General features: G+C 48.5%; 1 protein-coding gene and 1 long non-coding RNA gene across 3 annotated transcripts in view; both read left to right on the top strand.

Annotated features, from left to right (window-relative positions):
* The window catches only part of LOC140422014 (uncharacterized), a 332,008-nt gene that overhangs the window by 177,256 nt on the left and 129,480 nt on the right, over positions 1 to 25,272 (top strand). The gene's annotated exons all lie outside the window — the stretch shown is intronic.
* LOC140420033 (uncharacterized) lies at positions 16,009 to 23,345 on the top strand. Its single transcript, XR_011946149.1, has 3 exons — positions 16,009 to 16,138; positions 19,772 to 20,101; positions 22,864 to 23,345. It is a non-coding gene; the product is annotated as an uncharacterized lncRNA (long non-coding RNA).

Raw genomic sequence — 25,272 nt, 5'->3', positions numbered from 1 at the left:
TTTCGCAGTTGGTGCGCCAACAGGCGACTAGCCTTTTCCCCATATTCATACCTCCTCCCCTGTGCCTCCTCCACAGTACCTCCGCCTTTCTGGTGGTCAGAAGGTCAAACTCGGTCTGGAGTCGTCTCCTCTCCCTGTACAGCTCCTCCTCCGGGGTCTCTGCAAATTCCCTGTCCACCCTTAAAATCTCCCCCAGTAATCTATCCCTTTCCTTGGCCTCCGTTTTCCTTTTGTAGGCCCCAATAGAAATCAGCTCTCCTCTGACCACCGCTTTTAGTGCTTCCCAGACCACTCCCACAGGGACCTCGCTGTCGTCATTGACCTCCAGGTATCTCTCAATACAACCCCCTCACTCTTGCACACACTCCCTCATCCGCCATCAGTCCCACATCTAATCGCCAGAGTGTTCTCTGCTCCCTGTCCTCTCCTACTTCCAGGTCCACCCAATGTGGGGCATGGTCCGAAACCGCTATGGCTGAGTATTCAGCTTCTTCCACCCTAGAGATCAACGACCTTCCTAAAACAAAAAAATCTATCCGGGAGTACACTTTATGGACGGGGGAGAAGAAGGAATACTCCCTAGCCCTGGGTCTAAGAAATCGCCATGGATCCACTCCCCCCATTTGGTCCATAAACCCCTTAAGTACCTTGGCCGCTGCCGGCCTTCTTGCGGTCCTTGAGCTGGATCTATCTAGTCCCGGGTCCAGCACCGTATTGAAGTCCCCTCCTAAAATCAAATTTCCTGCCTCCAGGTCCGGAATACGCCCCAGTATCCGTCTCATGAACCCCGCATCGTCCCAATTTGGGGCATACACATTAACCAACACGACCTCCATTCCCTCCAGCCTACCACTCACCATTACATATCTACCTCCACTATCTGCTACGATGTTCTTTGCTTCAAATGCTACCCGTTTCCCCACCAAAATGGCCACCCCTCTGTTCTTTGCGTCCAGTCCTGAGTGGAACACCTGTCCCACCCATCCTTTCCTTAGCCTAACTTGGTCCGCCACCTTTAGGTGCGTCTCTTGGAGCATAACCACGTCTGCCCTTAGTCCTTTCAAATGCGCGAGCGCTCGGGCCCTTTTTATCGGTCCATTCAGGCCTCTCACGTTCCACGTGATCAGCCTCACTGGGGGGCTACCTGCCCCCCTCCCGTGTCGACTAGCCATTACCTTCTCTAGGCCAGTCCCATATCCCGCCTCCGCGCTCCCGCTCGCTCCCCCAGCGTCGCACTCCGCCCCCGACCACCCACTCTTTAGCCATTTCCTTTTGGATTTCCGCAGCAGCAACCCAGTTGTCCCCTTCTCCCCCCCCCCCCCCCCCCGCTAGATCCCTATCTAGCTTGATTGCTCCCCCCATATCACTTCCGTAAGTCAGCTGACTTCAACTGACCCCGGCTACTCCTGCTCACTCCTCGACCCCCCCGGTGTGAGGGAACTCCCATCCGCCTTGCGCCTGTTTTCCCGCCTTATTCTTTCTGGCGCGGGAACATCCCTTTACCTGACCCGCCTCTTATGGCGTAGCTCCCTTTCCCCTCCCCCTCCCTTTCCCTATTCTTTGACTATGTCCCGCCTTTCCCCCCTCACCGGCGCCCACATTTCCCCAGTGTTCCCCCCCCCCCTTCCCTGTTTACTTCTCGATTAACTTTCACCATAACATTAACAATAACAATAACAATTCCCTGCAGCATCAGTCCCTCAGTTCCGGTCCAGTTTCTCTTCATTGATGAAGGACCATGCTTCCTCCGCCGTCTCGAAATAATAGTGTCTCTCCTGATACGTGACCCATAGTCTTGCCGGCTGCAGCATCCCAAACTTCACCTTCCTTTTGTGCAAAACCTCTTTGGCTCGGTTAAAGCTCACCCTCCTTCTCGCCACCTCCGCACTCCAATCCTGGTATATCCTTACCACAGCATTCTCCCATCTGCTACTCCGCACCTTTTTAGCCCATCTCAGGACCTCTTATCTGTCCTTAAGGCGGTAGAATCGCATGATTATCGCCCTCGGTGGTTCTCCCGCTTTTGGTCTTCTCGCCGGGATCCGATTTGCCCACTCCACCTCCATGGGGCCCGCAGGGGCCTCAGCACCCATCAGTGAGCTCAGCATCTTACTTGCGTACGCTCCACAGTCCACTCCTTCCACACCCTCAGGGAGACCTGGTATCCTAAGGTTCTTCCTTCGCGCTCCACTTTCAAGGGCCTCAATCCTGTCAGCACACTTTTTATGAAGTGCCTCGTGCATCCGGGTCTGAACCGCCAGGCCCAGGACCTCGTCCTCAATACCTGACACCTTCTGCTCCATCACGCGAAGCTCAGTCTCCTGGGTCTTTAAAGTCTCCTTAAGCCCCTCCATTGCCTGCAACATCGGGGTCAGTACCTCCTTCTTCAGCAGATCCACGCACCGTCTCACTACTTCATCCTACTCAGGACCCCATGTCACCTGCGATTTCTCCGCTGCCATTTTGTTCTTCACTCCCTCTGACCTTATGGTTGAAGATTCCTCGGGCTGCAGCCACCGCCGCCGGTTTTTCCCTCCGTCGTTCGGGGGGGACTCCCTTCCCACGCACCTCACACTGGGTTTTTCGGCTGGCAAAGTCCCCGTTGGGGCTCTTAAAAGAGCCCGAAGGTCCGTCGGAGCTGGAGCCGCCGAAACGTGCGGCTAGCTCATCCTCGCCGCAACCGGAAGTCGTTCTTTGTTGTTCTTTGTATGACAGTAGACAATAGACAGGCAACCACTCGCATTTTATTTACATAAAATATAGATTCCTTTAAGAGGCAAAAATTAAACAGCAAAAGTGAAGCTATCGTGGCGAACAAGAAAAGTTAAAGATTCCATTAGATCAATGGAGGAGACAATATAGTCGTGAGCCTGAGGATTGGGAACTTGTTTTAGAATTCAGCAAAGGAGGATCAAGAAACTGATAAATAGCCATGTGAGAGCAAACTGAGGAGAACTGGAAAAGCTCCTGTAGGAATATGAAAAGGAAAAGATTAGCAAAGACCAATGTGGGTCCATTCCAGGCAGAGACAGGAGAGTTTATAATGGGGAATAAGGAAATGGCAGAGAAACTAAACAATGTGAGTCTGTCTTCACAGAGGAAGATATAGAAATCGTCCCAAAAACACGAGAGAACCAAGGAACTATTGAGCACGAGGAACAGCAAGAGATTAGTATTAGTGCAAAAGCAGTACTGGAGAAAATAATGGGATTGACAGTTAATAAATCCCCAAAAGCTGCTGCTCTACATCCCAGAGTGTTGAAAGAGGCGGCTGTAGAGACAGTGGATACATTGGTGATCATCTTTCACAATTCTATAGATTCTGGAATGGTTCCTGCAGATTGGAAGGTGGTAAATGTAACCTCACTATTTAAGGAGAGAGAGAGAAAATGGGGAACCACAGACCCATTAGCCTGACATCAGTAGGAGGGAAAATGCTCCAATCTATTATAAAGGATGTGATAACATACGAATTAGGAGCAGGACTAGGCCACTCGGCCCCTCGAGCCTGCTCCACCATTCAATAAGTTCCCGGCTGATCTGATTGTGACCTCAACTACACAGAGGCTCCTTGGAAAATAAATCTTGGGAGAGCATAAGAATATTCTTTATTGTCTTCCGGTGGGGTGGGCGAGCAGGGTGGCCGCAAAAAAAAGAGCTCCCGCCCGTGGCCGCGATTCGCGGCGATTTCGGGGAAATCCATGAGACCCCACGCAGTCCCCGACTATCGTCGGCCTTTGGGGCCGCCACGAGCAGCCAGCGGGGCCGGTTTAAAAGCCGGCGAAGAACCCCGTGCGGGTGTCGGGGGGGCTGAGGCGTCGGGCCCGGCAGGTTGGAGCAGCGGAGGCGGAGCTACGAAGAGGTCAAGGCGGCAGGCCCGAGCGCCATGTAGGGAGGGTGCTCCACGTCGGATGGCTCCCACCTAGGAAGAAGAAGGTTTGAAGCCTGGTCCCAGGTGAATGTAGAGGAGAAAGAAAGAAGATTCATGGAAGTTTGTTAAAAAGTTTTTTTTTCTCAAAAAAGAAGAATGTCAGATTGATGAAGGGCAGGAGGGTGAAGGGGGAGAGAGGAGAAAGGAAAGAAGATAAAAAACAATAAGCTGCTAAAAGATGCGAAAAGCAGTGTCAAAGAAAGGAGGAAACGCGGGTTCGCCGCCGAAGGAGAAGACGAGCAAAAGCAAAAGTGTTGACAGGATGGCGGAAGCCGAACTGCAAGGCGGGACCGCACTATTTACGGTGGAGAAGGTGACCGAGGTGATGGTGGTGGAGCTGGAAAAACGTTTGGTGAGGCACATGGAGATCCTGAGGAAAGAGATGGTGGTCGTGGTGAGGTCATTGTTGGAGGAGGCAAATCGGCCCGATCACGGTGGAGGTGGCAAAGGCATTGGCCGAGGTGAGAGAGCAGGGCGAGAAGATGAAGGAGGTGGAGGAGGCCGTGACACGAGACAGCGACCAGGTCCCCTCGATGGGAGACGAGCTGCGGAGGGTGGTGGAGGTTAACAGAGGGCTCCGAGCAAAGCTGGAAGACTTGGAAAACCGCTCAAGGCGGCACAATTTGAGAATTGTGGGCTTGCCCGAAGGGACAGAGGGCCCAAGGCCAACGCAATACTTCGCTTAGAAGTTAGCGGAGCTGATGGGGGAGGGTGAGAACCCCACCCTGTACGAGCTAGACCAAGCTCATCGGTCATTAAGGCCGAAGCCCAAAGTGAACGAGCCACCAAGGGCAGTAATTATCTGCTTCCATAAGTTTTGCATGAAGGAGAAAGTATTAAGCTGGGCGAAGCAGAAGCGTGAGGTGCTGTGGGATGGTACTGCGGTTCGGATCTACCAGGATTGGACGGTGGAGTTGGCAAAAAGACGAGCGGCGTTTGGGCGAGTGAAGGCGGCTTTGTACAAGAAGGGGGTGCGATTTGGTGTGGTGTACCCGGCGAAGTTGAGAGTAACATATAAAGCCAAAGACTTTTATTTTGAGACAGCGGAGGCGGCTGAGGCGTTCGTGAGGGCAGAAGGCTTGGGACAGACGTGAAGAGCGGATCAGGAAGAAAGACTGTGGACTGTGTTTGAGCGGCTGGAAAATGTACAAATGTTACAACTTTTTTTTAAACTGATTTGTATTGAAATTTGAAATTTACTTCTCTTTGCATTGTTGCAGAGTACCAGTTAATGGTGTTCTGTGTTGCGACGGTTAAATGTTATGTTAGTGAATTGTAGGGGTTGGATTGTTGGGTTTGTTTTGCTGTTTCTTTCTCTGGGACTGGGTGGAAGGGGGCGAGAGGTATTGGCGGGGGGAGGGGGGGGGGGGGGGGAGCCACCCGCGCTAGCTAACTAGAGTCAGTTAGTGAACGGGGGTGAGGTGAGAGGAGGACTGCGGACGTTGGAGCCTGGGTAGCAGACTTCAATGGGCCTACGAGGCGAGCAAGAGGGGGTGGAGGGAGAGATGTTGGGGGATGTTTTTGTAGGGGGGGGGGTTCTTGGGAGGGGGGGAAGGGGTTTGATGTTAACAATGGACAGGGGCGGGTCAGGCTTATGGGGGAGGGCCCGGTGGTATGGTGATGGTGGATAAGAAAGGTGGGGGGGGGTGAGAGACCCCCAGTAAGGATAATCACGTGGAACGTGAGAGGGCTAGGAGGTCTGGTCAAGAGGTCAAGGGTGCTTGCACATCTTAAAAGTTTGAAAGCCGATGTAGCAATGCTGCAGGAGACTCACTTGAGGGTGAAGGACCAGGTGAGACATAAAAAGGGCTGGGTTAGCGTTTAGTGTTTCACTCCGGATTTGATGGAAGGGCTCGAGGGGTAGCGGTGCTGGTCAGCAAAAGGGTACGCTTCCAGATGGAGAAGGTGGTGGCAGATCAGGGGGGTAGACATGTGATTGTGACAGGGGCATTGGAGGGGAGATTAGTGGCGCTGTTAAGTGTATACGGTCCCAATTGGGACGATGTGGGATTCGTGAGGAAGGTGGTTGGGGTTATTCACGACTTAGACACGCATGAGCTGATTGTGGGGGGGGGTCTGGAACCTGGTGCAGGAACCAAGGTTGGACAGATCATGGCCACGCTCGCTGGTCCCATCAGGGGGGGCGAAGGCGCTGGCTGGGCTAATGGTGGAAATGGGAGGGGTGGACCCTTGGTGGTTCCTGCACCCAAGGGAACGGGAGTATTCGTTTTTCTCAGCGGTCCATAAGGTATACTCGCGGATCTACTTTTTTGTGGTGGGGAAGGCTTTGCTGGCTGGAGTCAAGGGGTCGTAATACTCTGCAATTGCAGTGTCAGATCACGCTCCACATTGAGTGGATATGGTGCTAGAGAAGGGGGCAGCGCAGAGACCGGGGTGGAAACTGGATGTGGGGCTTTTGGGGAACCAAGTATTCTGTGAGAAAATTGAAACGGTAATTAAGGAATATGTAGGTTTCAATTGTACGGGTGAGGTGTCGAAGACAGTCATCTGGGAGGCTCTAAAGGCAGTGGTGAGAGGTGAGGTAATTTTGTTTAAGGCTAGGGTGGATAAGGAGGAGAGGTTGGAGCGGCAGAGGGTAATAGATGAGATGTTGGAGGTAGATAGGAGGTATGCAGAGGATGGGGACCCGGCAAAGCTGGAAAAGAGGAAGGAACTACAGGCGAGCTTCGACCGACTGTCCACCAGGAAGGCGGTGCGCCAACTGAGACGAGCAAGGGGTACAGTTTATGAACATGGAGATATGTTAGCAGGTCAGCTCCGGAGGGAGGCAGCGGTAAGGGAAATTCTTCAGGTGAAGGATAGGGCAGGGAAGTTGGTGGTGGCCCCAGTGCTGATTAACAAGGTTTTTGAGGAGTTTTATGAGAGGTTGTACAAGTCAGAGCCACTCGGAGGAGACCGTGAGATGCAGGAATTTCTCGATGGGTTGGAGTACCCGAGGCTAGGGGAGGGGGACAGGGCTACATTAGAAGGAGCAATAATGGAGCAGGAGATAAAGGATGCGATTGGGAGGATGCAGTCGGGGAAGGTGGCAGGGCCGGATGGGTTTCCGGTGGAATATTATAAAAAATTTAAGGATAGGTTGGCACCCCTGATGGTGGGGATGTTTGAGGAGGCGAAAGGGAAGGGGGTGTTGCCACAAACCTTGGGGCAGGCATCGATGTCCCTGTTACTAAAAAAAGATAAGGATCCGACGGAGTGTGGGTCGTATCGGCCCATATCACTTCTGAATGTGGACGTAAAAGTGTTGGCGAAGGTACTGGCGGGTAGGCTGGAGGAGTGCCTTCCGAAGGTAATAGGGGAGGATCAGATGGGGTTCGTGAAAGGGAGGCAGTTGTTTTCGAACATTAGGAGGGTTTTGAACGTTGTTATGGCACCGGCGGAAAGAAAGGAAACAGAGGTAGTTGTGGCATTGGACGCCGAGAAGGCGTTTGATCGGGTAGAATGGGGGTACCTGATGGCAGTGCTGGAGCGGTTTGGGATTGGACCAAGGTTTGTGAACTGGGTAAAGCTATTATATAAGGAACCGAAGGCGAATGTCCGCACAAATAATATCAGTTCGAGATATTTCTCTCTCCACCGTGGGACTAGACAGGGATGTCCTATGTTCCCCCCCTGCTGTTTGCACTTGCGATTGAGCCGTTGGCCATCGCATTGAGAAGTTCGGGAGCATGGAGAGGAATAGTGCGGGGGGGGGGGGGGGGGGGGGTGGATAGAGCATAGCGTGTCCTTATATGCCGACGACTTGCTGCTGTATGTGTCGGAGCCGAGTGCGTCGATAGGAGGAATATTGGAGCTACTGCGGGTATTTGGGTCTTTCTCGGGGTACAAGTTGAACCTGGACAAGAGTGAGTACTTTGTGGTGTCTCGGCCGGGGGTGGGGGCAGGGGTGGGGGGGCTGCCATTCCGTAGAGCAGGGACTCATTTTAGGTATCTGGGGGTGCAGGTTGCCCGGGAGTGGGGGAGGCTTCGTAGGTACAATATCACTAGTTTGGTGGGGAGAGTGAAAGCCGATCTGTTTTCAATGCCTACCGATTTTCCTGCCAAATACTTTTTTCAGGGAGATTGAGGGAAGGATTACCTCATTCATATGGGGAGGGAAGGTGGCCAGAGTGAGAAAGGTGCTGCTACAGAGGGGAAGGCAGGCAGGGGTTTGGGTCTCCCGAACTTGTTGTACTACTACTGGGCGGCGAATGTGGAGAAAGTGCGGAGCTGGGTCAGACGGGTGGATTCTCAGTGGGTCAGAATGGAGGAGAGTTTGTGCAGGGGATGGGGGTTGAAGGCACTTGCAACAGCGCCGCTCCCGATAGCTCCGGGGAAATATTCAGGGAGTCCGGTAATAATAGCTTCATTGAAAATCTGGAGGCAGTTTCGCCAACACTTCGGGTTGGGTTTAGGGTCAAGGGAAATGCCGATTCGGGGGAACCACAGATTTGAGCCAGGGAGGTGGGATGGAAGTTTTCGGAAATGGGAAGAGAAGGGGATTAAGACGCTAAAAGATTTGTTTCTTCGGGGTCGGTTTGCAGGATTGAGGGAGCTGGAAGTGAAGTATGGGCTAGAGCAGGGAGAAGGGTTTAGGTACATGCAGGTTTGGGATTTTGCCAGGAAGGAGATACAGAGCTTCCCAAAGGAACCGGCCTCCACATTGCTGGAGGAGGTGTTGACGACAAGGGGACTGGGGAAGGGGGCAGTGTCAGCGGTGTACGCAGCTATTCTGGAAGAGGATAAGGCACCACTGGAAGGGATCAAAGCAAAGTGGGAGGAAGAGCTGGGAGAGGTTATAGAGGAGGGGGTCTGGTGTGAGGTGCTCCGGAGAGTGAATGCCTCCACCTCATGTGCGAGGTTGGGGCTGATACAGCTGAAGGTGGTATATAGAGCGCACCTCACGAGGACGAGGATGAGCTGATTTTTTGAAGGAGTAGAGGATGTGTGTGAGCGTTGCGGGGGGGGGGGGGGGGGGCCTGCGAATCACGTTCATATGTTTTGGTCCTGTCCAAAGCTAGGGGAGTACTGGAAGGAGGTGTTTAGGGTAATTTCCAAGGTGGTGCGTGTGAAACTGGACCCGGGTCCCCAGGAGGCCATATTCTGGGTGTCGGACCAGCCAGGGTTGGAAACGGGAGAGGAGGCAGATATCATAGCCTTCGCCTCGTTGATCGCCCGAAGCGGATCCTGCTGGGATGGAGAGCAGCCTCTCCACCCAGTGCCCTGGCGTGGCGGGGGGGACCTGTTGGAATACTTGACCCTTGAGAAGGTTAAGTTCGAACTGAGGGGAAGTCGGAGGGGTTCTACAAGTCATGGGCACTATTTATTATGCACTTTCAAGAACTGGATAACATCGACATTAGTTGGGGGGGGGGGGGGGTGGCTGTGTAGATTAAGGGTGACTACGGGTAATCCCTGATTCCTTTTTGTCATTTGTTTATGTAAACATGTGGGCTGAGGTTTGGGGGTTGGTGGGCGGATGGGATCGTTGTTATTATGGGGATTGACATATCTTGCTGATTATTGTTTATTGTTGATGGGTGTAAATGTGGGAGAAAATGTGAAAAAGTAGAATAAATTTTTTTTTTAAATAAATAGAAAAAGGAAATAGAGGCACTGGAGAAGATGCAACAAAGATTCACAAGAATAATACCAGAACTGAGAGCATTTTTATCAAAGAATTTGCATAGAAGGGGGCTATTCGGCCCATCGAGTCTACACATGCCCTTGAAAGAGCACCCTACATAAGCCCACACCTCCATCCTATCCCCATAACGCAGTAACCCCACCTAACTGTTGGACATTAAGGGCAATTTATCACGGCCAATCAACCTAACCCGCACATCTTTGGACTGTGGGAGGAAACCGGACCGCCCGAAGGAAGTCCACGCAGAGACGGGGAGAACGGGCAGACTCCGCACAGACAGTGACCCAAGCCGGGAATCGAACCCAGGTCCTTGGCACTATGATGCATCAGTGCTACCCACTGTGCTACCTGCCGCCCCATTGTACATTAACCCTCAGGAAAGGCTGGGGCTGCTTTTCGCTAGAAAAAAAAAGACTCGAGGGTGATCTGATGGAAGTCCTTAAGATTATGAAGAGTTCAATAATCCAATAGGGATTTGATGAGAAACCTCTTTACCCAGCGAGTGGTGAGAATGTGGAACTCACTACCACAGCGAGTGGTTGAGGGGAACAGCATGAATACATTGAAAGGGAACCGAGATTCATAGAATCATTGAATTTACAGTGTAGAAGGAGACCATTCAGCCCATCGAGCCTGCACTGGCCCCTGGAAGCATACATGAGGTAGAAAGGAATAGAAGGATATGCTGATGGGGGAGATGAAGAGGGGTGGGTGGAGGCTCATGTGGAGCATCAATACTGACAGAGACCAATTGTGTTGTTGCGCTCCGAGGTTCAAAGAGCATCAACCTAATAAAGATTTTGACCAATGAAGGAATTTTATTTCCCTATTAAGGGGCAATTTAGTGTGGCCAATCCACCTACCCTGCACATCTTTGGGTTGTGGGGTGAGACCCACGCAGACACGGGGAGAATGTCCACACGGACAGTGACCCGGAGCCGGGATCAAACCCGGGTCCTCGGTGCCGTGAGGCAGCAGTGCTAACCACTGCACCACCGCGCCGCCCTGACATCAGCTATTTGTGAAGGGGATATGATAATGCACGGTTTGAATAAACTGCACATACACTGTATTTCCCAAAATAATTCCATTATATTCCTCCATGTCCAGTTGTATCTGTGCCTTTTCCATGTAAGGTTTACTGAACAGTAAGGATATCTCCTCAGATCAGTGATGGCAGACTCGGCTAGTGAGTGGGCCGCATGAGTGACCCTCATTCATCTCTGTGTCGGCAAGATTGAAATCCACTAACTGTGACCTATCTATCAGATTAAATACATTTAATACACACCAAATATTTCATAACGAGTTATAGAAAATGCTTAGTTCAATTCATTTATATTTTAATTGAACTATCAACTTCAAATGTTAAAAATAAAATATTTACACTTTGGATGCAGAGGGAGTGCACGGCTCACAGTCAATGTTGTGCAATCAGAATGCTCCTCACTTCACTTCCCCTCGCTTTACATGTGTCAAGTCAAGTCGCCATAGTGCCAGTTGACCACAGGCTGCCTTCCCCTTTGACAGGGAGAGCTGAGATATGGTGATTTAACTGGAGGATCACCATACCTCAGGTGAAGGCCAAGGTTGAGAAGGCAAAGCCTTCATGAATAACCTCAGCCAGTACGGGAATTGAACACGTGCTGTTGGCCTCGCTCTGCATCATAAACAAGCTGTCCAGTGGATCACTTCAGTAATACCGGTAGAAAAAAACTATGTGGATGGGAATTGGTGGAATATGGCAACCCTGCCTGTGGGCAACAGTCAGCAAAATGTTTATTGTGGGCCGCGCTCAGAACCCAGATGGGCTGCATGTGGCCCCCAGGCCGCTGGTTTCCCACAACTGCTGTGTGTGTGGGAAGGGATTCACTCAGTCATCCCACATGCTGAGACACAAATGAGCTCACACTGGGGACAAACCGTTCATGTGCTCTGACTATGGGAAGGGATTCAAACATTCATCCACCCTTCTGACACATTAGAGAGTTCACACAGGGGAGAGACCATTCACCTGCCCGAAGTGTGGGAAGGGATTCAGTGAGTCATTCAATTTTCTGACTCGCCAGCAGGTTCACACTGGGGAGAGGCCTTTCACCTGCACTGTGTGGGGGAAGCGATTCACTCGTTCTTCTAACCTGCGAATACGCCAAGTCACTCACACCAATGAGAGTCCCTTTAAATGCTCTGCCTGTGGGAGTGGCTTCAAAAGTTCTCAAGAACTGATGTCCCACCAGCGCACTCACACTGAGGAGAGACCGTTCAGCTGCTCTGACCTTGGGAAGAGGTTTCTAGGTCATCCAACATGCTGGAACACCAGAGAGTTCACACAAGGAGAGGCCATTCACCTGCTCTGAGTGTGAGAAAGGATTTATTCAGTTATCCAAACTGCAGATGCACCAATGAATCCACATCGGACAGAGGCCATTCACTTGCTCTGATTGTGGGAATGGATTCTGTGATTCATCCACCCTGAAGCCACACCAGTAGAGAGAGGTCGTTCATCTGATCTATTTGTGGAAAAGGATTCACTCTGCTATGCATCCTGTTGAGACAGCAGAGTGTTCAGAAGTGATGACAGGGATTGGCTTCTGCTGTTATTGCTGCTGTTAATCACATCCAGGACTGAACCATCTTCATTCTGACACTTAGTGAGGTTGGACGGTTAGAGGGTTTCTTTCTTCTGGACTGGCCGGTCTCACGACTTTGCTTCCAGTGGGCTGATGCGCTTCGAGTCTGGGAGAGTACATCTCCTTTGAATTGATCCACAAAAGGTCACTTCCCACAACCGAGTGAATCCCTTCCCGCAGTCAGACAGGTGAACGGTCTCTCCCCGGTGTGAACTCATTGGAGTGTCAGCAGGCTGGATAATTGAGTGAATCCGATCCCACAAATGGAGCAGGTGAATGGCCTCTCCCTGGTATGAACTCGCTGATGAGTCGGAAGGCTATATGAATCACGGAATCCTTTTCAACAAGTAGAGCAGGTGAACACCACATCCTGGTGAACACTTTCTCCCCAGTGTGAACGCACTGGTCGATCATCTGGCTGAATGACTCAGTGAATCCCTGTCCACATGCAGAGCATTTGAAAGGCCTCTCCAGAGTGTGAATTTACTGCTGTGTCTGCAAGGTGGATAAATTACTGAATCCTTTCCCACATTCAGAGCAGGTGAATGGCTTCTCCCCAGTGTGAGCTCTTTGATGTGGCAGCAGGTGGGATGACTGAGTGAATCCCTTCCCACACACAGAGCAGGTGAGTGGCCTCTCCCCAGTGTGACGACATTGATGAGTTTCCAGCACAGATGGGGATCTGAATCCTTTCCCACAGTGCCCACATTTTCAGGTGCAGGCGTCCTTGAGACTCTCCAGGTTTCATAATCAGTTGAAGCCTCGTCCACAGCAAAAACGTGCAGGATTTCTCTCCGCTCTGAATGGTGCGATGTTTTATCAGGCTGTGTAATTGGTTAACACCAGAGCGGCACGGTGGTGCAGTGGTTAGCACTGCTGCCTAGGGTGCAGAGGACCCGGGTTCGATGCCGGCCCCTTGTCTGTGTGGAGTTGCACATTGCCTCCATGTCTGCGTGGGTCTCATCCCCCCAACCCAAAGTTGTGCAGGTTAGGTCGATTGGTTGCACTAAATTGCCCCTTAATTGGACAAAATAATTGAGTATTCTAAATTTATAACACAAAGTAATTGGTTGACGCTTTTTCCAGTCAGTTCCTTGGAACGCATTTACCCAGGTGTCTGTGTGTCTTGGTGCTTTAAAATCTCTTGAGACAGACAAACATTTCCACTTCTAGGTTCAAAGTCCGATGATATTCAGGTCCCAAGGAATCGAGTGACTTTGTCAGACCCAGATGCGACATTTACTTTCAGATTTCTGTCTGTAAATCCTCACTTTCTAATGTACTGTAAAAGGAGATTATAAATATCATCACTGTCAAATAAAATAGAAATTCAGAAGACAATTCTAGTTTCAATGGAATATTTTTCCTCCCTCGTTCCCCTAAAGCTGTAAATTTCCATCCCACATACTCCCTCCATTCTCACTCTGCTGTATCTAATCTTAACCCATGATTAGACATATGGGGCAGTGGGAGAGAAGTTTATTTCGGCAGTGAGTGCTGATGACTTGGAACTCACTACCTAGTGGTGCAAGTTGAGACGATAAGATTATTTGAAACTGAACGTAGAAGGGCACGTGAAGGAAATAAACTTGCAGAGGTATGGTGATATCGAGGGGAAATGGGACAGCCTGAATTGTTCTGCAGAGAGTCGGCATGGACTCAAGTGACTGAATGGATTCCTTCTGTGCTGAAATAAAACTGTGAAATTATTCACAGACCTATATCAAAAGACAAGAAATAATAATAAATGGCTTAACCCCTTTAATGTGAACATTATGAAAGAGACCATTCTTTTAGCCAGACAAATAAATATGTCAAGCTGAGGGAGCAAAGGATGTCAATGTCTTTCAGAGAGAGAGAGAGGCCTGGGCCAACCTTTTCAGAGTCTGCACCCTCCCTGGATTCGCTTCCTTTCCTACAGTTGCTGCAAGTCACCAATGTCCCCCCAGAATGAGAAAGGAAATGGAAAGGGGGAAACACTGAGCTCCCAGATGAGGAGGAAGTTTTAGTCTGAAACTCATTGTCCAACCTCCGAATTGTGACGTCACAATGGAGCCCTGCCACTCTATGTCATCTATGTTATTTTAATTCGACTCTGCTGTTAGTGTGTTTTGTAATATTTTGGGGTATGCGCCCTGCATTGTTATTCGTCTGTTTCTATATAATCTTACCCTCTTTCTCCACTCACTATGTTAACCTGGTAACTGATCTGGCATTTCATCTCGAGGCTCTGGTCGCTCAAATATCCTGCTCTGAATTAATTCTGCAATGTATTGCTTGTATTTATGCGGAAGTATCAGTTGTTCTACACTGTACCCATTTTCCAGCAATATTTCTGTTATTCTGTTGCATTCATTATTTTAAAAATGGTAAAAAAACATGACAAAGGAAATATTAAAAATCTGTCCAACTCATCCTTGAATATATTCAGTGACCCAAAGACTCCACTGATCCCTGTGGAAGAGAATGCCATAGACTAATAGCCTTTTGAGGGAAGAGATGACTGGAAATATATAAATAGCGACAGTACAATATTATACAACCAGAAATAATAGTAAATGTACTTTATTACAGACCATAAATAATATATCTAATTTAAAACTACTAGACATATCTCTAGCCGATATTAATTTACTGTCCCATTAAATAGCAGCCATCTCCTGGAGAAACCAGCCCTTTAATTGTGATAAAAGAAAATTACTGTGGGTGCTGGCATCTGAAACTAAAGAGAAAATGCTGGAAAATCTCAGCAGGTCTGGCAGCATCTGAGCATCTGCAGGGAGAGAAAAGAGCTGACGTTTCGAGTTCGATGATTCTTTGTCAAAGCTTTGTCAAAGAGTCATCGGACTTGAAACATCAGCTTTTTTCTCCCTACAAATGCTGCCAAACCTGCTGAGATTTTCCAGCATTTTATCTTCCTTTAATTGTGAACATCAGGAAAGAGACCATCCTTTTATTTATTAATTATTTTTTCAATGCATTTTATTCAAACTTGTGTCAAAGTAGGTTACAGCAAATAAACACCCCCGGGAAACATTCTTCCCAACAATCAACTATATGGTTTGTACAGATTTTTCTCCTTTTCCATTCCCCCCACCACCCCCCACACGACGAACAGCTCCTCAAACATGGTCACAAACATCCCCCACCTTTTCTCAAACTCCCCTGCTGCAACCTTAACTCAGACTTTCTCTTCTCTAACTGCAGGAAGCCGTGCAGGTCACCCAACCGCGCTGCTACCCCCGGTGGCGAGAGACCATCCTTTTAGTCAGACAAATAAATGTGTCGAGCTGAGGGAGCAAAGGATGTCAATGTCTTTCAGAGAGAGAGACCTGAGCCAAGCTTTCCAGAGTCTGCACTCTCCCTGGATTCACTTCCTTTCCCTTCAGTTGCTGCAAGTGACCAATTGAAGGTGAGAATGAGAAAAGAAATGGAAAGGGGGAGAAATGAAAGTGTTTCACTCAAGATGTTGAAGAGTTTTTTTCCTTCACTTCCGCTGTGACATCACAATGGGGCACTGCCCGAATCAGCCAATAGGAATTACTCTTCCGCGCTGTCGTCACCGGGTTCCAGTGCGCAGGCCCGGCGCTCCCCGCCCCCACCCGTTGTTTCGCCCGCCCCTTGAACAAGGGGGAAAATTAACCGACAACAGAACCTCCTCGAGACAAGGTTTCCAGGCAACCGGCTGACGGCCAGAGCGAGAAGCCAATCGGTGATCTCCCCCTGCCCACGACTGCGCATGTCCAAGGGAGAGGGGCGGATGCGCATGTGTAAAGGGTAGCCCGCCTTCTGACCTTTTACCTGAGGTATTGACCAATGGCAAGAGTTGGAGGACCAGAAGGATGGTCCTCCAGCTAATCAGCGCGGGCTTTGTGTGACTGCTCGATTGAACGTCACAAGGATGCAAACCTCCTCCCGTCTCCAACATCTGTGAGTAAAACATTTTCTTGTCTCCCTCTTTCCATTTCGTTTCTCATTCTCACCTTCAATTGGTCACTTGCAGCAACTGAAGGGAAAGGAAGTGAATCCAGGGAGGGTGCAGACTCTGCAAAGCTTGGCCCAGGTCTCTCTCTCTCTTAAAGACATTGACATCCTTTGCTCCCTCAGCTCGACACATTTATTTGTCGAGATCTTCTCAGAAGCCCAAATACGACATTCATGAACCCTGCCGCTGCCCAGCTTGTAATATAATTAGGAGCCAATTTAGCTCAGCTGGTTAGTGATGCAGAGCGAGGTCAGACTGGTCCTCCCTCATGATTGTCAGATGGAGGGCAGCACGGTAGTGCAGTGATTAGCACTGCTGCCTCACGGCACCGAGGTCCCAGGTTTCATCGCGGCTCTGGGTCACTGACCGTGTGGAGTTTGCACATTCTCCCCGTGTTTGTGTGGGTTTCACCCCCACAACCCAAAGATATGCAGGGGAGGTGGATTGGCCAAGCTAAATTGTCCCTAAATTAGAAAAAATGAATTGGGTACTCTAAATTTAAAAAATAAATTGATTGTTGGAAGGATGCCCTCCAGCTTTCTCACCAAAACTTTAGATAGCAGTTTCAAGTCAACATTCAAAAGATAGATTGGCTGATAAGAGATGCGCTCCCTCGATCCTTGTCCGCTTCAGAATCAAACAGACATAAGCCTCAGAAAGAGTCAATGGCAGCATACTTGAGTCAAAGTGATAATACAAACCCACAAATATTTCCAACAGTAAACCTCAAATCCCCTATAAAACCCACACCCACAGCCATGTGGTCCCAGCGCTTTACCTGGCTGAAGCTCCTCCATGGTCTTTGACATCGCTTCCCTAGAAAGAGTAGCATTAAGAGCCTCATGCTGGCTTTCTGAGGCTTCCGGGAGATTCAAGGAAAATAAATAATGCTCCACACTGCCAATACATCACCAGACTGCTCAGACTTGTATAATCCTGCATAGAATTCCCGAAATTCCTGTTTATTTCCTCCGTCTTCGTGACCCTTTTCCCTTTGCCAAGCCGCACAGAGAAATTCGCTCCAAAGTCGGCCTTTGTATTTGCTCGGGTTACTCCCAAACTCGTACAACTTCTGCCTCGCAATCTTTCAACTTTTCTCAACCTGCTGAGTAAATAGGGAGTCTTGCTGCGTTAACCTCCTTCAGCAATAGCTTACTCGGGCCTCCTTATAATTCTCCTCGGCCTTCGCCAAACAAACCTCCGGACAGCGCTGGTTCTCCAACACCTGCACCTCTTATTTGCAGTGTAAGAAGTATTTATCCCCCCCCGCCCCCCCCCCCCCCCGATGAGTGAAAACATCACCCAGTGTCTTATTAACCCATGTCCACAAAGTCCTCAGTTCGGCACCAGCCCTTCTCTCTTGGCGAAGTCCATCGCATCCTCGGGCTCCTCAAAGTAATGGTGCCGTCCCTCGTGTGTGATCCACAGGCGAGCCGGATACAGCAGCCCAAACTTCACCTGCTTCTTAAACAGAATCTCTTTGACTTGCCTGTAGCCTGCCCTTCTTCTGGCCACCTCCACGCTCAGGTCCTGGTAGATGCGCATGGCACTGTTATTCCAATGGCAGCTCCGCGTACGCTTAGCCCACTGTCGCACCCGCTCCTTGTCCAGGAACCTGTGAAACCGGGCCACCATCGCTCGGGGGAGGGGGGGCGCCTCTCGCGGCTGCCTCGCCAGCACCCTGTGCGCCCTGTCCACCTCCACCGGGCGCGGGAAGTCATCATCTCCCAACAGCTTCTGGAACATGCCCGCCACATCGCGGCACCGTCTCCCTCAGCCCCCTCCGGGAGACCAACGATTCTCAAATTCTGCTGATGCGACCTATTTTCCAGGTCCTCTACCTTCTCCAGAAGCCTTTTTTGTTGGTCCTTCAGCCTCTCCATCTCCGCTTCCACCACCGTTTTGGTTATCTTCCTGCTCCTCCAGCGCCTTTTCCAACTTCTGGATCGTACGATCCTGGGCATCCAGCCTATGCTCAAGCCCTCGATGTCCTTCTGAATCAGGTCTAAACTGTTCCGCTGCAAAACAGTAAAGCACTCTTGAATGACCTTCAACAGATGCTCCGTTGTTGGCTGGGCTGTCTGCACCGCGGTCCGGACGCCGGCCATATTGTCCTCAGCAGCAGCTTGTACACTGCCCTTGTTTGCCCACTTCTTCAACTGTTTGCGATTCTTTCTGCTTCTTAATTCCATACACCTGTGTCTGGAGTCAGTGCCTGAGTGCCTATGCCTTCCAAACTAGCACTCAAAAGTACAAAAAAGTCAGGGAAAAAGTCCGACTGGATTGAGAGCCACCAAGTGTGCGACTTACTCCTCCTTAGCCGCCACCGGAACTTCCACCTAACCATTTTGGACACTAAGGGCAATTTATCATGGTCAATCCTCCTAACCTGCACATCTTTGCACTGTGGGAGGAAACTGGAGCACCCGTACGAAACCTACGCTGACACGGGGAGAACATGCAGATTTCCACAGACAGTGACCGAAGCCGGAATCGAACCTGGGACCCTGGAGATGTGAAGCAACGGTGCTAACCACTGGGCTACCAGGCTGCCCATCTAGAATGCCTGAAAGACGTGCGTTTGGTGAATTGAACATTCTGAATTCTCCTTCTGTGTACCCTAACGGGCGCCGAATGTGGTGACTAGGGGAGTTTCACAGTAACTTCATTGCAGTGTTTTTTTAAAAATATAGATTACCCAATTCATCTTTTAAAATTAAGGGGCAATTTAGCGTGTTCAATCCACCTACCCTGCACAACTGTGGGTTGTGTGGACAAAACCCAGGCAAACACAGAGAGAATGTGCAAACTCCACACGGACAGTGACCCCGATCCAGAATCTAACCTGGGACCTTGGCGCCGTGAGGCGGCAGAGCTAACCACTGCGTCACCGTACCGCCCCATTGCAGTGTTAATGTAAGCCGACTTGTGACAATAATAAAGATTATTATTTAAAAATTTTAGGGTACCCAATTCATTTTTTTCCCCAATTAAGGGGCAATTTTGCGTGGCCAATCCACCTAGTTTGCACATCTTTTTGGTTGTGGGGACAAAACCATCACAAACACGGGGAGAATGTGCAAACTCCACACAGTGTCCGAAAGCCGGAATCAAACCTGGGACCTCGGTGCTGTGAGGCCGCAGTGCTAACCCACTGCGCCACTGTGCTGCCCCCGATTATTATTAAGAGGGAGTAGCCTCTCCAACTCTACTTTACCTTTCCATTTCTTTTCTCATTCTGAGGGGACTTTGGTGACTTGCAGCAACTGAAGCGAAAGGAAGTTTGTATGTTGCACACATTTTGAGTTTGGTATTATAGACATATTCCTGTCTAGCAGCCTGCATGGAGATTTTCAGGCCTCTGTCCAGGACAGGAAGCAGTGAGCATGGATCTGTGAATCAGCCTGAAGCAGCACCTTTCGAGATTTGGGAGGATTAGAGAAGATAAATATTACATACTGTAGAGTGAGAATGGAGGGAGAGTGTGTTGGGTGGAAATTTACAGCTTTTGGAGAATGAGAAAGGAAAGAATGTTTTATAGAAACTAGAATTGTCTGTTCTCAACTTGCATCTTACAGGATATTAGATGAAGATTTGCAGAAAAAAACAAACATCACTTCAGGATTTGGAAGAGTCACTTGGTTTATCGGGACCTGAATACGGTACACGTGACAATAAACAAATCCAATCCAATCAGGAGAACCATCACAGCAAGACACCTCTGGGGTTAAGGGTTGCCAGTCAGGCAAAGGAACACAATGGCAGTAAACACAGGAATGAAGAATCACATTGGGCTGGTTCCAGGAGAATTGAGTGACAATTTCTGCAACGTAACCATGGAGTGTGATTATTGATCGTGTTAAAGTAAAAGTAAGAAGTCTCACAACACCACGTTAAAAGTCCAACAGGTTTGTTTCGAATCACTAACTTTCAGAGCACAGCTCCTTCCTCAGGTGAATGAAGAGGTGGGTTCCAGAAACATATACATAGACAAAGTCAATGATGCAAGACGATACTGTTGAATGAGAGTCTTTGCAGGTAATTAAGTCTTTACAGGTCCAGACAGAGCAACTGGAGAGAGGGATAATCACAGGTTAAAGAGGTGTGAATTGTCTCAAGCCAGGAGAGTCGATAGGATTTTGCAACCCAACAATGCAGAATCGCCAAGCAGAAACTTATAGCTAGGTTCCGCACACATGAGTACAGCCTCAACCAAGACCTTGGATTCATGTCGCATTACATTCACCCCCCACCATCTGGCCTGGGCTTGCGAAATCCTACCAACTGTCCTGGCTTGAGACAATTCACACCTCTTTAACCTGCTCCATCTGGACCTGTAAAGTACATTTATTATTATTTCTAGTCTTTTAATATTGTACTGCAACCATGTTATATATTTTCAGTAATCTCTTATCTCAGAGGGTTGTTAATCTCCGGAATTTGTTTCCCCCAGGGTCCAGTGGAGTCTGGGAGTCATTGAATATATTCAAGAATAAGCTAGACAGAATTATTTGTTTTATTATACGTGCCCAGTCTTTTTTTCAATTAAGGGTCCCTCTCCCTTGGACATGTGCAGTTCCAGACCACCCACCCATCTGGGATAAAGCAGTTTCTCCAGCATGGGAGGATTGTGGGAGCTGCGTCCGCCATTACTTGTCCGGAGTAGTCTCCAACCTCTTGAGACTCGGATGAAAAGTGAGGGGGTGGACATTGACACCAACCTGACACAAAGTATATGTGGGTAGTCACTGGATTTGATTGTGACCCCCCCCCCTCCTCCCTCCCTCCCTCACCAAAACATAATTTTTTCATTTAAGGTACCCAATTCATGTTTTTTCCAATTAAGGGCCAATTTAGAATGGCCAATCCACCAACCCTGCACATCTTTGGGTTGTGGGGATGAGACCCACACAGACACGGAGAGACTGTGCAAACTCCAAACGCAGTGTCCTGGGGCCGGGATCGAACCTGCGTCCTTGGCGCCGTGAAGTTAGACAGAATTCTGATTGACGAGGGAGTTGAGGGGCACGGGGAACAGGTAGGAAAATGGACTGAAAGTTAAGATGAGGAGCGAATTCTTCACTCCAGGATGTGGTGAAGCTTTGGAATTCTCTGTTCCAGAGGACTGTGGAGCCTCAAGTCATCAAGTATTTTCCAGATCGAGTTGATAGGTTTCGAGATGTTGAAGTCACTAAGGGAAATGGTGCTGAGCTAGATCGGCCATTGAGCTTATTACAGGGTTGAGCAAATTCAATGGGCCAAATGGCCAACTGCAGCGCCTATTTGTACTGGAAGCTCATTGGCGCATTCACACTTGGCTGAGACCATTCAGCTGCTCTCTTTGTGGGAAAGGATTCAGTCAGTCATTCACCCTGCAGACACACCAGTGAGTTCACACTGGGGAGAGACCGTTCACCTGCTTTCGGTGTGGGAATGGATTCACTCAATTATCCAGCCTGCAGAGGCACCGGTGGGTTCACACTGGGGAGAGGCCATTCATCTGCTCTCACTGTGGGAAGGGATTCTGTGCTTCCTCGAACTTGCTGAGACACCAACATGGTCACAATTGATTACAGGGGTTGGATTCTGTTGTTATTGTTTCTGCTCTCAATTACATCCAGGACTGCATTGTGTTCATTCTGTCAGTTGGTCAATGGGGAGGGTCGGAGGGTTTCTTTCTGCTGGACTGGCCTTCTCATGACTGATGCTCTTGAGCCTTGTGGCAAATTTCATAAGGATCACAGAGTGAAAGGGTGTTTGGAAGGTAGATGACAGATAGTTCCTGTTTCTGTTTGGAACCCCAATGCATGCAGTTCAGATGAAGATAGGCTATGGTGGTTACATGGTTCTGTCTCAGAAGGAAACTGTCAAGCTATGAGGGGCAAGTTGATTGGGAACATACAATAAAATGTGTAATGAAACACAGGCAATCGCATTTAAGGAATTATCACATATTTACATGAAATATAGATTCCTTTAAGAAACAAAAATCCAACAGGAAAAGTGACGCAACCGTGACTATCAAGAAACATTAAAGATTCCATTAGGTCAAAGGAAGAGGCTCATTGGTAGATTACAGATTTATTGCTTCACTGATTTATTGGTACCTTGAAGAATCAATGCAGTATAATTCTTAAATTCAGTATACATACAGGCAGAAATTGTTTCAGATAAAAATATGAGAATTGCTGTACAGCAACTTAATATGTGTCAGAATCTAACACAGTTTCAAGAAAGTTGCATAAAAGCCCTCGTAATGAATAAAACATTGTTCTACAAATACATCTAGCAATGAAAACGTATCGCAGCCTCAGCAACAGAAACATTTACAAAATGTAGCAAAGCCTTAGCCACAAGCAAGGTTAATGCAGAACGCCTTATCTTCAGAGGATTGGTACACGTGGCGGGAGCATGTAGACATTTAATTAACTTGATAGACATTAATGAATCTTAAGTAAAGACCAATGCCTGGATAACAAATCATGCTCCAAGTGACAGAGTTTTCTGATTAAATCAGGAAGCCTCAGCTGAGAATTTGAAACCAATAAGGGGTTAGACCATTGATAAGAATTTCTTTAAGAATAGTTTCATGACTAAAGTTTGTTCTATATTCATGCTTTAAGAAATTCTGAACCATCTATTGATTTCCTAATATTTTCTTATTTCATAGAATTTCATTTCATAGAATTTACAGTGCAGAAGGAGTCCATTCGGCCAATCGAGTCTGCACCGGCTCTTGGAAAGAGCACCCTACCCAAGGTCAACACCTTCACCCTATCCCCATAATCCAGTAACCCCACCCAACACTAAGGGCAATTTTGGACACTAAGGGCAATTTATCCTGGCCAATCCACCTAACCTGCACATCTTTGGACTGTGGGAGGAAACCGGAGCACCCGAAGGAAACCCACGCAGACACGGGGAGGATGTGCAGACTCCGCACAGACAGTGACCCAAGCCGGAATCGAACCTGGGCCCCGGAGCGGTGAAGCAATTGTGCTATCCACAATGCTACCGTGTTTCCCCAATGTTTTTGTTTAACTCTCTTTGTTATGTTTTGATGTATTATTTGATCTGAATTTTGAATTATTTTTATGTAAGAGAATTGAGGTGGATAATTAGCAATAAAGTTGTATTTTTGGACACCTCCAATCAACCAGATCTTGGGCTCATTTTTGAAGATAAAATAAGAGATCTTATCACTCATATAGTTGCCAAAATAAGTGTAACCCTGAGGATTGGAAACTTGTTTTAGTATTTACAAAGGAGGATCAAGAAACTCATAAAGAGAAAATTGAATATGAGAGCAAACTGGCTAGAAACATAAAAAAACGATTGGAAAAGTTCCTATAAAATGTGAAAAGGAAAAGATTCGCAAAGACCAATGTGGGTCCATTCCAGGCAGAGACAGAAGAGTTTATGATTGGGAATAAGGAAATTACAGCGAAACTAAACAATGTGTGTCTGTCTTCACAGAGGAAGATACAGAAATTGTCCTAAAACACTAGAGAACCAAGGGACCAGTGAGCACGAGGAACTGAAAGAGATTAGTATTAGTGAGAAAGTAATACTGGAGAAATTAATGTGGTTGAAAGTTAATAAATCCCCAAAAGCTGATGCTCTCCATCCCAGAGTGTTGAAAGAGGCGGCTGGAGAGACAGTGGATACATTGGTGATCATCTTTCAAAATTCTATAGATTCTGGAATGGTTCCTGCAGATTGGAAGGTAGTAAATGTAACCACACTATTTAAGGAGTGAGAGAGAAAACGGGGAACCACAGACCCATTAGCTTGACATCAGTAGGAGGGAAAATGCTACAATCTATTATATAGGATGTGATAACATACGAATTAGGAGCTGGAGTAGGCCACTCGGCCCCTCGAGCCTGCTCCACCATTTAATAAGTTGATCTGATTGTAACCTCAATTCCACATTCCCCCCGATAACCATTCACCCCCTTGCTTATCAAGAATCTATTCAACTCAGTCTTCAAAATATTCAAAGACTGCTTCCACTGCCCTTTGAGGAAGAGAGTTCCAAAGACTCCCAACTCTGAGAGAAAAAAGTTCTCCTCTGCCTTAAATAGGCAAGTTGTTACTTTTAAAGTGACTCCAATTTCTAGATTCTCCCACAAGAGGAAACATCCTTTCCACATCCACCCTGTCAAGGCCCCTCAGGATCTGATACGGCTCAATCAAGTCACCTAAACTCCATCGGACACAAGCCCAGCCCGTCCAATCATTCCTCATAAGACCAGCCTCCAATTCCAGGTACGAGTCCAGTAAACCTTCTCTGAACTGCTTCCAACACATTTACATCCTTCCTTAAATGAGAGCAAGACTATACACAGTGCTCCAGATGTGGACTCATCAATGTCCTGTATAACTGAAGCACAACCTCCCTACTTTTGTATTCAATTCCCTTTTTGTGATTCATGCTCTTGGACACCCAGATCCCTCGGAGTCTCAGAGCTCTACAATCTCTCACTATTCAGATCAGAAACTGTTTTATTCTTCTGGCAACATGGACAGTTTCTCATTTTCTCACATTATTCTCCATTTGGCAGATCTTTTCCCACTCACATAACCTACCTCTATCCTTTGTAGTCTCCTTATGTCCTCTTCACAGTTTACTTTCCTACCGATCTTTATACCATTGGAGCATCAGAGCAGGAGTTGGCCATTCAGCCCATCGATCCTGCGCCGCCATTCAATGCGATCATGGCTGATCATCCATTTCATGGTAGCACACTGGTTAGCACAGTTGCTTCACAGCTCCCGGGTCCCAGGTCCGATTCCCGGCTTGGGTTACTATCTGTGCGGAGTTTGCACTTTCTCCAGGTGTCTGAGTGGGTTTCCTCCCACAGTCTAAAGATGTGCAGGTTAGGTGAATTGGCCATGCTAAAATGCCCTTAATGTCCAAAAAGGTTGGGTGGGGTTACTGGGTTACGGCGATAGGGTGGGGGTGTGGACTTTGGTCGGGTGCTCTTTCCAAGGGCTGGTGCAGACTCAATGGGCCAAATGGCCTCCTTCTGCCCTGTAAATACTATGATCCTATGATTCAATGTCTTTTTCCCCA

This window comes from Scyliorhinus torazame, chromosome 5 (genome assembly GCF_047496885.1).
Source record: "Scyliorhinus torazame isolate Kashiwa2021f chromosome 5, sScyTor2.1, whole genome shotgun sequence".
Classification (NCBI taxonomy): domain Eukaryota; kingdom Metazoa; phylum Chordata; class Chondrichthyes; order Carcharhiniformes; family Scyliorhinidae; genus Scyliorhinus; species Scyliorhinus torazame.
This window is presented reverse-complemented; position numbering and strand designations above follow the sequence as displayed.